Here is a 16,139-nt window from a genome sequence, read left to right as displayed (position 1 = left end):
GCACGTCTGTCAAAACTAAAAGCCAACATTGGTAGATTACTATGAGCTAAACTCCAGACTTTATTTGTAGTTACTTTCACTAACGTCCTTCTTCTCCTCCAGGATCCCATCCGGGGCATCATGGTGCTTTCAGTCGTGACACCTCCCGAGTCTCCGTGGTCTGTGAGAGTTGCTCCGTCTTCCCTTGGTCTCCTACCTTGACAGTTTTGAGGAGTATTTTGTAGATATCAGGTATTTTATAGAATGCCCTCAGTTTGGATTTGTCTGATGTTTTTCTCATGATTAGACTGAGGTTACAGGTTTGGGGGAAGACAACCATGGAGGAGAACGGCCCTTCTCACCACACCGGGGGTTCCCTGAGATCCACATGACTTCTCCCTGGTGATGGTCACTTGATGACTTGGATTCCTAGTGTTTGCCAGGTTTCTCCACTGCAAAGTTATTACTTTTCCCTTTCCATACTCTAGTCTTTGAAAGCAAATCTAAGTCCAGCCCTCATTCTGGGCAGGGCGAGGGGGGGATGGTGGTGCCCAGGGACACAGCTCCACCTCCTGAAGGCAGGGGTTGCAACTTATATTACTCAGAATTCTCCTGTAAGGAAGACTTGTCTCTCCTCCTTCCCTCAGTGACTTATCTCTTCAATCATTTACATCAGTAGGGACTTCCGTGGACTCGTAAGGACTTGGGGTTTGGGTTATAATCCAGTGCTGTATGATTGACTTCGTCGCGCAGACCGTTCCAGCCACTAACTCTGCCCACCCTGCCCTCTTCCACGACTCCTCCTCCAGCCCCTCAAGACACCTGGAGAGGCCACCTCTCTGCTGCACTTGGCTGGCTCCACTCTCCAGCCGACCTCGGGGTTAACCACGGTGTGCCCAGTTCCCCCCAAGATTACTTCACTTCCCTCCCACCTGGTGTCAGCACCTGCCATGGGGCAACACCAGGACTAACCTGGAAGTCAGAGGCGGGCTGACGTGGGAGCAAAGGCCTGCACTCCACCCGCATGCGTCCAGTTCCAGGGACACGGGAGAGACGGGGCGCTGCGTGTGCCCCGCCCCTTGGGGTGCCACAGGCCGCGAGCAGTGTCCAAGGAGGTGAGCCGTCTGCACACCAGTGTGTTCTTATGAAAGCATGACCACCTGCCATCTTTTTCCTTACTCTGATAAAATTTCCAGGTTTGAAACCAAGTTCCAATTTCCTTTCCATGTGTGCCATGCGTCCTGACGTTTCATGTTTCCTTCCTGTTCTGAGCACAGAGGAAATGCACAGTTTAAAAATGGAAACGAGACTTGGCTACTTCACCTGCACTTACTTTTAGCATCAAACCATGGCAATGTCATACACACAGTTCATCATAAGTTTTCACAGTGGATTCACGTCGCCAGACGCCGCTTCCAATCTGCTTATTTATAACCAATGGGAATTTTTATATCAAACTTGACTTTACATTTTTTAATTGAAATCATAAGCTGTACTGAAAACTGGAGAGGGCCATGACCGTTGAAGACCCCTCCTGATCTAGCTTCTGTGTTCCTCATGAGCAGTAAAAATTTAAACACTGCCTCATTGCCAAGTCAGTGAAGAGCAAGGGACGGGCTGTGTCAGGAGCTGCAACAGAGGCCAGGAAACAACATGTGTTTCCACACCAGCTGCAGACAGGTGTGCGGGAGGGGACACCACGCTTACACGTGTCTCCCAGAGTGAGCGGGTCCCCTTCTCTTCCCATCACAGTGCCACTGCTTTCAAGGAAGGGGATCACAGTGAGCCCCCAACAACGAGAAACAGCTGTTCCCAGGGTCTTTCCAATGACAGGGAATTACAAACTCTAAAGGCAAAACCGAGGCGCCTCTTGGGGGTGTCGCCCTGAGAAGCAGGTTTCATTGGATGCGTGTCCACAGGCCCCCGAACGGGCAGTTTCCTTTAAAACATAACTTTGCTTCGTTTTGCTTGAAATTATCCCTCCGAAAGAGGATGTGTTCACATGTTTGTGATCTTAACAAATCTGTCGCAGACCAGGACTGTGCATTCAATTTTAAAATTTTGAATAGCAAAGTACTAGGAGAGGAAGAATGGCTGAAGTGACATCACTCAATGCTGGTTTGGGAAGCTTTTAGATGTCATAGAGTTTACCTGATAGGATGGGTAAAAAATAATAACAATACTAATTAAAGAGAAAGACATATATCACAGATTCCTTAATTATTTGTGGGTGTGGGCTAGGCTATTATAAAATAAGCTTTGCCCAAATTTCTTCCAGAAGTACTATACTCAGTGGTCGTGTGATAAAGATGGAGCCACGTGGTTTTCCAGAGGTGGAGGTGTGGATGGGGAATTGGGCAAAGGTGGTCAAAAGGTACAAACTCCTTTTGTTATAAAGATAAGTAAGTCCTGGAGATGTAACGTACAGCGTGGTGACTACAGGCAATTATACTGTGTTGCATATTTGAAAGTTGCTAAGAAAGTAAATCTTAAACATTCTCATCACAGAAAACAAAACTGTAGCTGTACGGTAGCGGATGTTAACTATTATGGTGATCATTCTGCAATATGTACATGTACTGAATCGTTACCTTATGCACCTGAAACTTATACAAAGTTATATGTCAATTATGTCTCAATAAAACTGGGGGGAGGGGAAAAAAAGATTGACTGAAATAGCTGTTTACAGCTTGGATCAATTTCCAGTGACTTTACTATCTAAAGTCCTCTATCACCACTTAGGAATGAAAATAACTTGTTCTGGAAAATGTGTTAGGGTCAAAAAGTGGCCCTAACTTTAATAAAACTGACATGAAGGGAGAACTGGAAAAGCAGCATTTTAAAACTAATTATGTTACGCAAATAAGTTGTGATTTTATATCTATCAACAGTGATTTTACAGTGGTTACAATTAGTACGAGTAGAAAATTGGACCCTCTATATTTACATTCCCCGCAGCCAATACATTCAAGGTGGGCGAAAGCTTTTCCTGGATCTTGGCGATTGGAAGGAGGCCCCTCGCCACACATTCAAGGTTCCCTTACATCGGGTATGAATTGTATTCCGAGTGGAAGGAGAAATCATCAAAATAGTTAGTCCTGGCTGCACTGTAGAGACCAGCTCTTCGGGGCCAAGAGGAAGCATGGGGGTCAGTTAGGGGTTGAGATCTGGCCCAGGTCCAAGGGGATGATGACAGAGTCAGGGCTTGAGGGTCTAGGCCACAATCTGCAAATGGAGCCGAGCAGGTTGACTGATGGACTAAACGTGTAGAATAGGGGCAAGGTGAAATCACATACGGCTTCGATCTACTCACCTGAACACCACAGTCCTTAAAGGCACATTTTTGAAGAACAGCTAACGGCCTGGGATACCTGACATATTAAAACACGTTGGAGAACTTTTCTGCAAATGGACCCACACTAAATATTTTCAAATTCGTGGCCCATATGGTCTCCATTACAGCTAATCAACTCCACTGCTGTAGCTCAGACAATACGTAAAGGAATGAACGTGGGCCATGGGTGGCCACCCTCTGTATTTTATACACACACACGCTCCACCAATTATAAAAGAACATGTGCTATTTGTAATTGATTAAAGAAAACCACGGGGAAGGAATTATGGACCCCAATATTTATAGTGATTATCTCTATGGTTTTTATTTTCTTTTGTGTGTTTTAAGTATTTTCAAAAATTCCCCCACATATGTATTCCTGTTGTAATCAGATAAAATCTACCCCCTAAAAGTGTGAAATTCTATCTTTAAAAATCTACAAAGAAAAACAAAGGCAGGTGATTTCGTGTCCTGTCATTGATCATACTTTCAAATGGAGATTTTTTTTTTAATATAAAAAGACTCTGAAAAAGGTCATCAGTAAATAAATGCTCAATCGGTAGTTGAAAAGAAAATAACCCATCATGCTTCCTAGAACTGGAGAGAGTCCGTGTGAGGAATGGGGAAGGCTGTTTTTCGCTACATTGGCTGAGTCTCTGGAAAAGATTGCATCTTGAATTAGCGGCTTGACTGTCTGCAGTCCAGGTAAATATTGTGTTGCTACAACGGAAATCATTCTGCCACGTGGGTCACCCTGTCATATAATTAGCCTCTTATCATATCAGGGGCAAATCAAAGCAGCAGCAGTTGCTGTTAATGTGGTAACTGAACAAACCAGCAACACTCTCTTCCTGGATCCACATCCGATTTGATAGTATCACCATCCCACCGAAGACGCCAGAAGGGTTGCTTTGCAGCATTTTTCAATAGCAAGCGGAACCTGAGAGAACGCGGAACATCCTAAGGACTTCCCAGCTGTCTCAGCTGCTTGGACTTTTTGCATGTCCTTCACTGCATCACTGTGCATCTTAGTCAGCCAGCTGGGGAACTGGGTGGAGGGTGAAATTTCACCGTAAGTGTCCTGTGGTTCATGGATATCGCCCTCAGGCTCTCCCATTCACCTTATCCTGCACGTGGTCAGGTTCATTGTCTCCGATCACCCTATCCTGTCCTCCCCGCCCCAGAAGGTCTGCCCCCTCCTCCTTCACCCCCTTCCCAGATGTTTATCCAGACAAACATGCTGCAGCGCATCTCCATCCCCAAGTCCATTTCTGGAAACCCACCCTGGCCATCGTCCTCTCCTCTGTTGCCAGGTGTTATTTACTTCTCAATGCGACTGTTAAGTCCTTGCCTAAGCAGTAAACCGCCGGAGGGCTGTCTCTGGTGTCCTGTCCTCTCACTGTGCTGGGCACACTGCATGCTCCGAGGCGCAGTTCTGCCGAGTGACCCCTGCAGACAGCCTGCCTGGGTTCTGATGCTGTTCTACTACCCACCAGCTGGGTGAGCTCGGGCAAGTGACTTAAGCTCTCTGTCTGTTTCCTCGTCTGTGAAGTGGGGATAACAGCACTTCCTAACAGCTGCTGTGAAGACTTAAGGCATATGTAAATGTTGTAAGTGGATTAGATTAAGTATATAAGATTAGAGAATGAGAATGTCATCATATGCAAAACACCAAGGACAGAGCAGGCATTTTGACTGTCCTACTTATGTGTTGGCTTAAAAAGAACACACGAGACAAAGATTGTCTCACGCTTTCCATGTTGCTCTCTCCAATCACAACTATCTTTCCTTTCTCTAATGTTCAGCAGAATATCAATGTAAGGAATGAATGAAACTATGTTTTTGATTTCCTATTCTTTCACTTTCAATCCTTCATTACTGCTGGCCAGTTCACCTCTTGATGAAAGATAATAGTAATTGCACAAAGGATTGCTTACTCTGTACCAAGTGCTTTATGTTAATAATTTCATGTAATCCTTGAAACATCTTGGGGAAGGTGTTGTTCTAATCCCCTTTCACAGATGAAGAGACAGATTGAGAAGCAAAGCATCTTGCCCAAGGCCACTCACAAGACTTGGAAATGGCTGAGCCAGGGCTGTTCTTCTTCTGAATCACCCATTGCTCATAGCACTATTCTAGACTCATCACAGGTGCTTATGAATTACATAGTTTGGCTAAATGACTGATTCATTTAATAACTGTTTACTGATGGCAATTGTAGGCCAGACTTGGGGAGGGCAAAGATTAGAAATGTTTCCCCTGTTAAATCGCAGTGGGGTGGGGATGGTGGTGTGCTGAATTGGACGACTGGGATTGACATGTATACACTGATGTGTATAAAATTGATGACTGATTAAAAAAAAAAAGAAATGTTTCCCCTGTTATCACCGAGTTTCAGTCTCGGTGACTTTGTCTGTGGGGAACACAGACAAACCAAGAAGCAATTACAAAGCAACGTGATGGGCCCCGTTAGGACAGGGAAAATACAGAATGACACGGAGAGGCGCACCACGAGCACAGGAGACAGGCATGGGGTCTGCGGCGAGCAGAAAAGGCTTCCCTGAGGTGATGCTTTAGTGATGCTAAAGGATGGGATGCGGTTGAGATGGGGGATTCCAGGTGGAAACAAGACAACGCATTGCTCGGCTGGGGACCGAGAAGGGGGCGTGGCTAGAGAGGACTGCAGGGGGAACGAGTTCCCGTAAGCATTAAGCAGGGTTTCTTTCAGCAAATCAGGCAGTGGACAGCCTGAGTCGGGACTGGCCTGCAGCCCACGCAGCCAGCAAGCTGATTAGGAAGGTTTGTGCTCCTCCTCCAACCGCAAGGCTCCTTTACACCAGAGGAAGCGGCATCCTTAAGACAGCATCAGCGAACCGCTGGCTCTTCCGGGGCCCTGCGGCCCTGTTAAAGGACTTGACTGCCGGGATGAAGGGGATGGACCATGTCCTCCTTGGCCTTAGAAACCTTCCTTTAAGAACAGTCACAGGACGGCAGACACTGAGATCAAACGATGCGTCCTGATATCCAGAGGAGACCCGGTGACACTGAGTATCAGTAGCTTGTCTGTCATTCACGCCTGTGGGTATCAGGGCGGTGATGCAGTTTTCGAGGGCATCAGAGGTTTCATCTCAATTTACTCATCGGTGTTCAAAAAGTTTTTCTTTTTCATTTTTTTTTTCTTTTTGTTTCCTCACGCTGGGTCTCCATGCAGACAACAAAGGGAAAGACTAAAGCAATTACCTAGATGCCATTTTTTAGCATTTTTACCAAGTGTGCCTGTATTATCTGCATACTTCTGAAGAAACTTCTATAAATTACCTGAACAAGAAGATAACAGCATGAATTCTTTGCCTGAAGTTATAAGGCAGAAAATTCTCCTCCAGAGGAAAGGTCCTGGTAGCCAAAAGGAACGACACATTTTCTCTACACCCACTAATTTACAATAATGAACATTTTATCAGCGACAATGAAAAACCCAAGCACTAGAGTATGTTCCGAGTAGCTGAGACTCTGATTACGTGTGAGAACTGTATTGTCTACACTTACTCTACGACACGAGCTATGAGGTCCCCACTGGTCTGATGTCGTGTGAAGGACTGCTCCCAGAGATCATCGTGCGGGGTGCAGAGTGCCCCATGCCTGCCCAGCCCCGCTGGAGAGCGCGGACGTATAGAGTAGATGGAGAGGAGAGACTGCCCTGCGGATTTCAGCCAACCTTATCAAGGCCAAGGCAATCATGTGATAATGTGTGAATGAAGCAGAAGGGGTGGCCCGGGGATTTCTGCACTCCCAACAACATTCACACTTTGTTTCCAGCCAGCTCTCATTTTCCTCTGCTGAGCGTTTACTAGCCGCTTTTCACATGACACTCAGAACCCCCATCTTACTAATTTGCTCAGGGTAGAAGTCCCGTCAGAATTAGACTCTGTACCAGGGATTGCTGCATCGCTAAAATATCCCTGCTAAACTCCCGAAAAGGCGATGTCTTCTGCTACCACTTTTCTTCTGGAAATGATGGGCTCAGGTCACTCATTCCCTCGTCAAACATTTTTAGTGAGCACTTATTAAGTGCCAGGCACTGTGCTAGGCCCTGGGGTCACAGGGGCAGATCCAGGAGACGTGGTCTCTGTTTTACGGAGCTCCCAGGGTGGTACAGAAGCTGGATAAGAAACAAGTGAAGACACAGACCAACATACAAAGGCCCATTTGGTTAAGAGCTAAGAGAAGCTGGGCTCTAATGAGGAAGGGTTTAAACCAGACCACCTACATTGCTTTTCCTCTGCCCCCCGACCCCCGCCACAAATGTGCACAAGTATGTTTTCAGTTGGCATCAGTCCTTAGGAGAGCTGAGTGATTGCTTGATTTCAGCGGTGACAAGTGCAGGGAGCCCGTTCCACACGGTGGGAGCTGTAGGTTTGGGATGCAGGCTGCATCGGGCTTGTCGAAGAGCCGTCTGCCATGTGTCAGTGCCTCATCTAAAATCGCACAGGAGCACACGAGAGCTTTCTGAGTCCTTTTGTCTCCTTTGCAGTCCACCTCCCGTGCCCACCCATTTCACGTCTCTTGCTCGACTGGACCAGCCAAATGCTGGAATTGATGACAATTTTCTGACCAGCTTTCACCAGCGAAGAAGCCTGCCTTGAAATCCATGAGCCCTCTTGTTCATTCCCAGGGAGAAGCTCTCACAAAATGCCCCGAAACTGGACAATGTCGATAAAACCCAAACTCACTCCTTTATGTCTTCAAGCAACAAGAACCCGACGGCCCACAGTGGCAACGAGAGCGGCAAGGATTGTAAGTAAGTCAGCATAAGAGGATCACCTCACAAAACATGAAATCGCCGACCTGGTCCACCCCTGGGGCCCAGACATGCCAGCACTTCGACAGATTTTAACCCTCTCCCAAGGCGCCACCAAGACACACAGGTCTCCCGTTTCATGTCCTCAGCACTCTGACATTTATCCCCTCATCCCAACCCGATAGGAAACACTCACGGCACAGATGTGTCAGAGCCGGCTGGATGGAAAACCACGGCTCGTCCAGGGGCTGGCTGCCAAAGCCCACAGATCAGTGTGCACTGGTGATGGTGCCAAAGCCAAAGCATGCCTGAGACCGTGCAGGTTTTGACAGATCAAAGCTAGCGTTGGAATGTTTTATCGCTGATGGGCTTCCACGTTCATCTCAGACTCCTGTCTTGGGGGAGCATTCTGGCAGACCACAAGAATACTTTTCAAATACAGACTTGCTTGAGGGTTCCCCCAAGAAAAGCCCTCCGAGCGGGGAGAGCATATCCATGGAAAACAAGAAAGGGCTTCAGGCCACAAGAGTCCCAGGATGGCAAAAGATCCAACTTCAGCCGACTGTCCTTCCGGACGCTTGCCTGCTCTTCCTCTGACGGGCCCCCCACCCATCCCACTCTGCCTGTCCTGGCCCTTAGGACCAGCGCCGACACCCTCGAGGGGCCCGACCCCCTGCCCCGGTCAGCTGCACGAACCAGAGAACCGCTCTTGTTCCGGAGCCCTCACAGAGGGGTCGGGAGCTTGGCAGCTTCCAAGTGCTCTAATCCTCATCACCACCCCTGAATTAAATAGCATTTCCCATGTTTCAAAAGCGAAGAAATGAGGGACTTCCCTGGCCGCCCAGTGGTTAAGACGCTGCGCTTCCTTTGCAGGGGGCGCGGGTTCAAGGGTTCGATCCCTGGCCGGGGAACTAAGATCCCGCATGCCGCGGGGTGCGGACAAAAAATTAAAAACATTTTTAAGAAGTGAAGAAATGAGGCTTTGAGGTTTTAGAACTTGCCCAGGGCCAGGTGCCTGCGAAGAGAGCTGGGCTGAAACCCCGGGCAGTGGGCCTCGGAGCCCGCTCTGTAAATGCCTCTCCTGTTCTGCCTGGACGTCCGAGCCTCAGCCGGGCTGCCAGCTGCCAACATCTGCAGCGGCTACACTGTGGGGCTTGGGGGTGGGTTTACGTGGTGTGTGGCTATGACCACAGATCAAACAAATGCTTTAGTTCTTCAAAGGGAAAAGGATGGCGTGAGGCGTGGATATGGGTGGCCACATGGTGACTTCACGTCCCAGGGCCCTTTATCCACTAGCAGAGTGCAGTCCCCGCCTGGGGCTGCAGTCAGCGACTCAGCTGTTTCGGGAGCAAATCGTGAGCAGATCAAGCGCAGGAATTCTCGGCCCCCAAGTATATTCACAGGATACGGAGCAATTCAGCTCTCACGTCTATTCGAGGATCTTCGCAGGGGGCACTTCGGAGCAGCTCATTTTACTGACGTCTGCGGGGACAAACACGGAGTTCTAGCAGGGCCCAGATCAGAGCAAGACATCCAGAGCTGCAGCGCAGCCCGGGCCCCGGAGAGGATGCAGAAAGTTAACACTCACCCCGGCCATCCTTCACTGCAGCAGGTGGCCCCGGCTCCAGGCTGAAGACCCAGCCGCCAACCTCAGGGGAAGGGGAAGAGACCACTTGGGACAAAAGGAGCCTGTGAGGTGACCGCTCTGCTCGGTTAGTGTGCCTCCTGGCCCCCTGGGGAGGTGTGTTCTGAGCAGGGAAGTGGCTTCAGATCGGGGGTCCTCTGCTCCTCGCAGAAATGATCACAAATAACAACAGCCGGGACAGCTCCGGTGAACCGCGTGCACGCCCTTCTGTGCTCGACGCTGTACATACAGCTTCTCCGTCCAGCCTTTCCAGAGCTCTGGGAGGGGGTTCTATCACTATACCCGTTTTATTTATTTTTGTCTTATTATTGAAGTATAGTTGCTTTACAATGTTAGTTTCTGCGGTGCAGTGAAAGGAATCAGCTACGTGTATACCTATATCCTCTCCCTCTCGGACCTCCCTCCCTCCCCCCCATCCCACCCATCTAGGTCATCACAGAGCACCGAGCTGTATACCGCAGGTTCCCACTAGCTGCCTATTTTACACATGGTAGTGAGGTAGAGAGAGATCTGAACTCAAGTCTGTTGTCACCAGGACGCTGCCTGTCAGCATACCCTCTGACCTCCCAAGACGCCCTGCACACTGCCCTCAAGGTCGCCCCCCCCCCCCCCCGCCTTAGAACTGAAAAGGAATGAAAGCACTCTTCTTCAAAGGAAAACTGAGGATGGTTTGTAAGAATCAGTTACAGGGTCACTTTGTGTTCCAAAATGTTTCAGAGATGACTGAGTTCGTGTCTTCAGACATAAACTTTGAAATATCCCTCTAAGGAGCTCAAAAATCTCTGTTTTAGAGGCCACTTCCCTGGGCAAGGCCCCAGCGCTTCACTTCCACACGGCTAGGGACCTCCATAAAGGGGGCACCGAGGCAGGGGAGGCTCTGACTTCATGGTCTGTTAGGAGGAGCCTGGAGGAAATAAACAAGTTATTTTGTCCTGCACTCATGTGCTCTGTCCCGATGCCAGCGGGAAGAGTCCTCAGAATTCAGTGACTAATCAGGTGATGGGCCATAAAACACACCCCTGAATGTCATCAGGGCCCAGGCGTTTGCACCGGGAATCCAGAAATAAGCTGTCACCAAAAGGATGTGTGCCCGCTGGAAATAATTTCCAGAACATGTTTCGTAATCTAGAGCCGGGACTCAGCAAGCCAGACAGGAAAGGTCAAGACCAGCCCCTGGTCCTTCCCACCTGGCCTCATCTCCTGCCCACCGGGGCCTCACAGCAACTGCCCCTGCTTTCTGCCTGTCCCTGAGCCCCCAGGTCCCTTCCCATCAACCACCAGCAGAGCCGACTGTCCTGGCACCGTGTCCTGCCATGTCACTCCACTATCACTGAAGGCAGATCTCACCGCTACCTCGACTGGCCTTAAACATGTTTTGAGTAACTGTCAAAATTTAGTAAGTATTTTATTCACCAGACATTTAGATGTCAAGTAATTACTGGTACCAGATTCTCCGCGTATCAAATATGCCTGAATTGAATGACATGTTTTAAAATAACTTTCCTTTTCCAAGTAACATTTACTCGGAGTAGAGAACGTGAATGACACTTTTAAAAGAATTCTGTCCAAGGAAAATGCACATTCAAATAATTTTTTTTTTAACGTAAAACTTACGAGTATCTCCTTTATACTCTTGATTGCTTTTTGGTTAGGACAATGGATGCGGCTGCTGATAAGAATACGGACACTCAGTGAGTAGATTTATGAAAATCGGTTCTTTGGGAACTCTTTCGGATTGGGATCTATCGGACCAAAGTGAACAACTTTCTCAAGGCAAACAAGATCCCCCAACTAAAGATGACCAACACAGTAAGTTTTAGTTCCCAGGGCACGGGCCTCTATCCTACTGACGCCTTTTAAGCACTTGTAAATTTCTTAAGAACAAATCAATTACCTCATTATGTTTGTTTATGAGCAGAGTTATTTGTGAAGTCAATCAGGGATAAAACTTGAGAGGACAAAGTGTACCAGCCTAAGGAGGGGGGCAGTGGGATCTGATGAGGCTTGACTTGGGGACTCAGGATTAATGTTTCTGTCACACAGAAGCCCCCATCTCTGCAGACACAGGCCAGGGCTAAAGAATGAGTTTGCTTCTACCACAAATTCAGTTATTACCGAAAGGATCTTAAACACTGAGAATCTGAAATTCTTTGATTCTGATCCCTTTAGGAAATTCACATACCTGTGAATGATTCATTTGGTTGCTGTAGGAAAATCAAATCTGGGAAAGATTTAGGCTGGTTAATGAATAACTTGGAACTAACTGATGATTATATAACAAGGGAAGGGAAGGAGAGGGATGGTGGGGGTCTGTGCCTGACAAGCACGGGCGCTGGGCACTCACATCCGTCAACTCACCCAGGCTCCAGGGAACCGGACAGAAATGACCTTTCTGAGCACAGAACTGGGGATGTAAAGTGATTGGGAAGACATTTTTCCTGGTTGGCTAACACGTCCGGTGTGCGTTTTGGGGGGAACAGGGAGAAGAGCAGTTGTGTAACAGGGATGATTTGGAAAAACTAAAGGGGAAAAAAGCATCCATTCAGTCAAGTGACAAGTAAACAAGTACGTATTTACTATGTGGTATCACTGCGCTTGAGAGATTCTAGGACGGACATTACCTTTGTCCCTGCCCTGTCCCAGAGCTTACATGTTTGAAGAGACAAGACTAATCACCACTCTTTCATATTTCATTAGCTAAAACAAACTGCCTCAATTTCACTCTTGACTTTGCCCTTAGGAACACAGATATAAAGGAAGAGTATCCAAGTTTCACAATAAAAACTAACATACATGCCTATGGTTTCTTGTTTCAAGAACTACCTAGGGAGGCAATGATGTGATTATTTTATTAAAACACAATCAGGGGCTTCCCTGGTGGCACAGTAGTTGGGAATCCGCCTGCCAGTGCAGGGGACACAGGTTCGAGCCCTGGTCCGGGAAGATCCCACATGCCGCGGAGCAACTGGGCCCACGCACCACAGCTACTGAGCCTGCGCTCTAGAGCCCATGAGCCACAACTACTGAGCCTGCGTGCCACAACTACTGAAGCCCGCGTGCCTAGAGCCCGTGCTCTGCAACAAGAGAGGCCACCGCAATGAGAAGCCCGCGCACCACAAGGAAGAGTAGCCCCCGCTCACCACAACTAGAGAAAGCCTGCGCGCAGCAACGAAGACCCAACGCAGCCAAAGTAAATAAATAATTAATAGTTTAAAAAAAACGCACACACAATCAGGGTGTGTGTGCAGGGGCCACTATATTCTAAAGCTGAGGGCTGAGAGCTGAGGGCAGAAAGGTATGGAGCTCTAAATCAACAACTTCATGGAGATATAATTACAGAGAATAAACTGCATACGTTTGAAGCATAAAATTGGGTGAGTTTTGACAGATGATTACACCGTGGAACCACCACCAGAAGCAAGATAGAGAACATTTCCAACCTACAAAGCACCTACCCACCCTGCCCCAGGCAACCACTGCTCGGATATCTGTCACTACAGATTAGTAATGGTTCTAGGAAAACAGGAACTCCACCTGACTCCTGCCCCAAGGCTTTTTAGTTGGGGGTGGGGTGTTAAAGCACAAGTATATTTTATTTTGCTCAACTATATACAACAGTAGCAGGTGACAGGGCTTTAGAAAGACAGAAGATAGGCCCAGGGAAGGGTGGGGGGGGGGGTCTCAGAGTCAGTAGAACCTGTTGTCCTCCAAGCACCCAGCCCTCTTTGGTGGTTGTTTTTTTTCACATCTTTACTGGAGTATAAATGCTTTACAATGTTGTGTTAGTTTCTGCAGTATAACTAAGTGAATCAGCTATACGTATACATATATCCCCATATCCCCTCCCTCTTGCACCTCCCTCCCAACCTCCCTATCCCACCCCTCTAAGTGGACACAAAGCACCGAGCTGATCTCCCTGTGCTATGCAGCTGCTTCCCACTAGCTATCTATTTTACATTTGGCAGTGTATATATGTCAGTGCTACTCTCTCACTTCGTCCCAGCTTATCCTTCCCCCCCACCACCCGTGTCCTCAAGTCCGTTCTCTACGTCTGCGTCTTTATTCCTGCTCTGCCACTAGGCTCATCAGTACCACTTTTTTAAATTCCATATATATGCGTTAGCACATGGTATTTGTTTTTCTGACTTACTTCACTCTGCATGACAGATTCTAGGTCCATCCACCTCACTACAAATAACTCAGTTTTGTTCCGTTTTATGGCTGAGTAATATTCCATTGTATATATGTGCCACATCTTCTTTATCCATTCATCTGTTGATGGACACTTAGGTTGCTTCCATGTCCTGGCTATTGTAAATAGAGCTGCAATGAACATTGTGGTACATGTCTCTTTTTCAATTATAGTTTTCTCAGGGTATATGCCCAGTAGTGGGATTGCTGGGTCATATGGTAGTTCTATTTTTAGTTTCTTAAGGAACCTCCATACTGTTCTCCATAGTGGCTGTATCAATTTACATTCCCACCAACAGTGCAAGAGTGTTCCCTTTTCTCCACACCCTCTCCAGCATTTATTGTTTCTAGATTTTTTGATGATGGCCATTCTGACCGATGTGAGGTGATACCTCATTGTGGTTTTGATTTGCATTTCTCTAATGATTAGTGATGTTAAGCATCTTTTCATGTATTTGTTGGCCATCTGTATGTCTTCTTTGGAGAAATGTCTATTTCGGTCTTCTGCCCATTTTTGGATTCGGTTGTTGTTTTTATGATATTGAGCTGCATAAGCTGCTTGTATATTTTGGAGATTAATCCTTTGTCAGTTGCTTCGTTTGCAAATAGTTTTACAACATGCAGAGGAGAAGGCGGAAAGCCACGGCCCAGCGAACACAGCTCAGAATTCAGGTCTACCCTGTCTGTCTTTGCACTGTGCCTCCAGAAAGCAACTTTTTTTCTTTTTTAAATGTGTAACACATTATTCTCAAAAGTCAAAGGACCTCTTAAACATTTCGGCTAAAAGAAATACACGCCACACACCACATGTGGAGGGGCATCTCAGCCACGTGGAAGGGTGTCGGAACTAGCTCTGGAATCACCCGGTAGAAAGTTTTAGAAAATTCCTGCTGGCGTCTAAACAGAACAGCTCCTACTTCTATTTGTGTTCTCACTCATGTATTGGTATTGACTGCTGTATCCGCTTTGTTTTCTTTTAAACAGCTTTACGGACGTGTACTCGACATATAATAAACTGTGCATATTTAAAGAGCACTATTTGAGGGACTTCCCTGGTGAGGAAGCGGTTAAGAGTCTACCTGCCGGGCTTCCCTGGTGGCGCAGTGGTTAAGAATCCCCCTGCCAATGCAGGGGTCACGGGTTCGAGCCCTGGTCTGGGAAGATCCCACATGCCGCGGAGCAACTAAGCCCGTGCGCCACAGTACTGAGCCTGCGCTCTAGAGCTCGCGAGCCACAACTACTGAGTCCGAGTGCCACAACTACTGAAGCCCGCGTGCCTAGAGCCCGTGCTCCGCAACAAGAGAAGCCACCACAATGAGAAGCCCACGCACCGCAAAGAAGAGTAGCCCCTGCTCGCCGCAACTAGAGAAAAGCCCGCACGCAGCAACAAAGACCCAACGCAGCCAAAAATAAAAACAAATAAATAAATTTAAAAACAAAACGAGTCTACCTGCCAATACAGGGGACACGGGTTCGAGTCCTGGTCCGGGCGTGGGGATCCCACATGCCGCAGAGCAGCTGGGCCGTGCGCCACAATGACCGAGCCTGCGCTCTGGAGCCCGCGAGCCACAACTACCGGGCCCGCTGCCACGACTGCTGAGGCCCGCACACCTGGAGCCCGTGCTCCACAATGGGAGAGGCCCGCGCACCGCAGTGAGGAGTGGCCCCCGCTCGCCGCAACTGGAGGGGGCCCACGCGCAGCAACGAAGACCCAACGCAGCCAAAAATAAATTAATTAATTAAAATAAATAAATAAATAAATAAAGCACATGGCCCTACTTTGGCCTTTAAAAACAGATAAATAAAAAATAAAGAGCACTCTTTGATAACGTCTGACACATGTACATGCCTGTGAAACCATCACCAAAATCAGCATAATAAACAATTCCATCGCCCTCCCCAAGTTTCCTGGTGCCCTTGTTACTCCCTCCCCCCTCTCGCCCTTCCGTGTACCACCCGCTCTGTTCCAAGGCAAGGACTGATCTGCTTTCTGTAACTACAGATTCATTGGCATTTTTAAACATTTCTGCAAATGGAATCATACAGCACGTACTCTGTTTTGTCCGGCTTCTTTCATTCAGCATAATTATTTTGAGATTCATCCATGTTGCTCCATTAATGTATTCCTTTTCATTGTCGAGCAGGGTTCATTGTATGGATACACACAGTTTACTCATCCATCACCTGTCAAT

At 47.7% G+C, this 16,139-nt stretch overlaps 1 protein-coding gene and 1 long non-coding RNA gene across 4 annotated transcripts in view; one reads left to right on the top strand and one right to left on the bottom strand.

Moving 5' to 3' along the window:
- The window catches only part of RETREG1 (reticulophagy regulator 1), a 125,459-nt gene that overhangs the window by 51,713 nt on the left and 57,607 nt on the right, over positions 1-16,139 (bottom strand). The window lies entirely within an intron of this gene.
- LOC309656882 lies at positions 10,782-15,973 on the top strand. Of its 3 annotated transcripts, XR_014261565.1 has the most exons (5): positions 10,782-11,152; positions 11,409-11,565; positions 12,237-12,321; positions 12,497-12,946; positions 14,932-15,973. It is a non-coding gene; the product is annotated as an uncharacterized lncRNA (long non-coding RNA). The 3 variants fall into 3 exon arrangements; XR_014261566.1 differs by lacking the exon at positions 12,497-12,946 and having other exon boundaries at positions 10,937-11,152; positions 14,932-15,916; XR_014261567.1 differs by lacking the exons at positions 12,237-12,321; positions 12,497-12,946 and having other exon boundaries at positions 10,953-11,152; positions 14,932-15,878.

This window comes from Balaenoptera physalus (assembly GCF_965194825.1).
Source record: "Balaenoptera physalus genome assembly, chromosome: 3".
Taxonomy (NCBI): domain Eukaryota; kingdom Metazoa; phylum Chordata; class Mammalia; order Artiodactyla; family Balaenopteridae; genus Balaenoptera; species Balaenoptera physalus.
The sequence above is the reverse complement of the archived record's forward strand: the minus strand, read 5'-3'. Positions and strand labels throughout refer to the sequence as shown.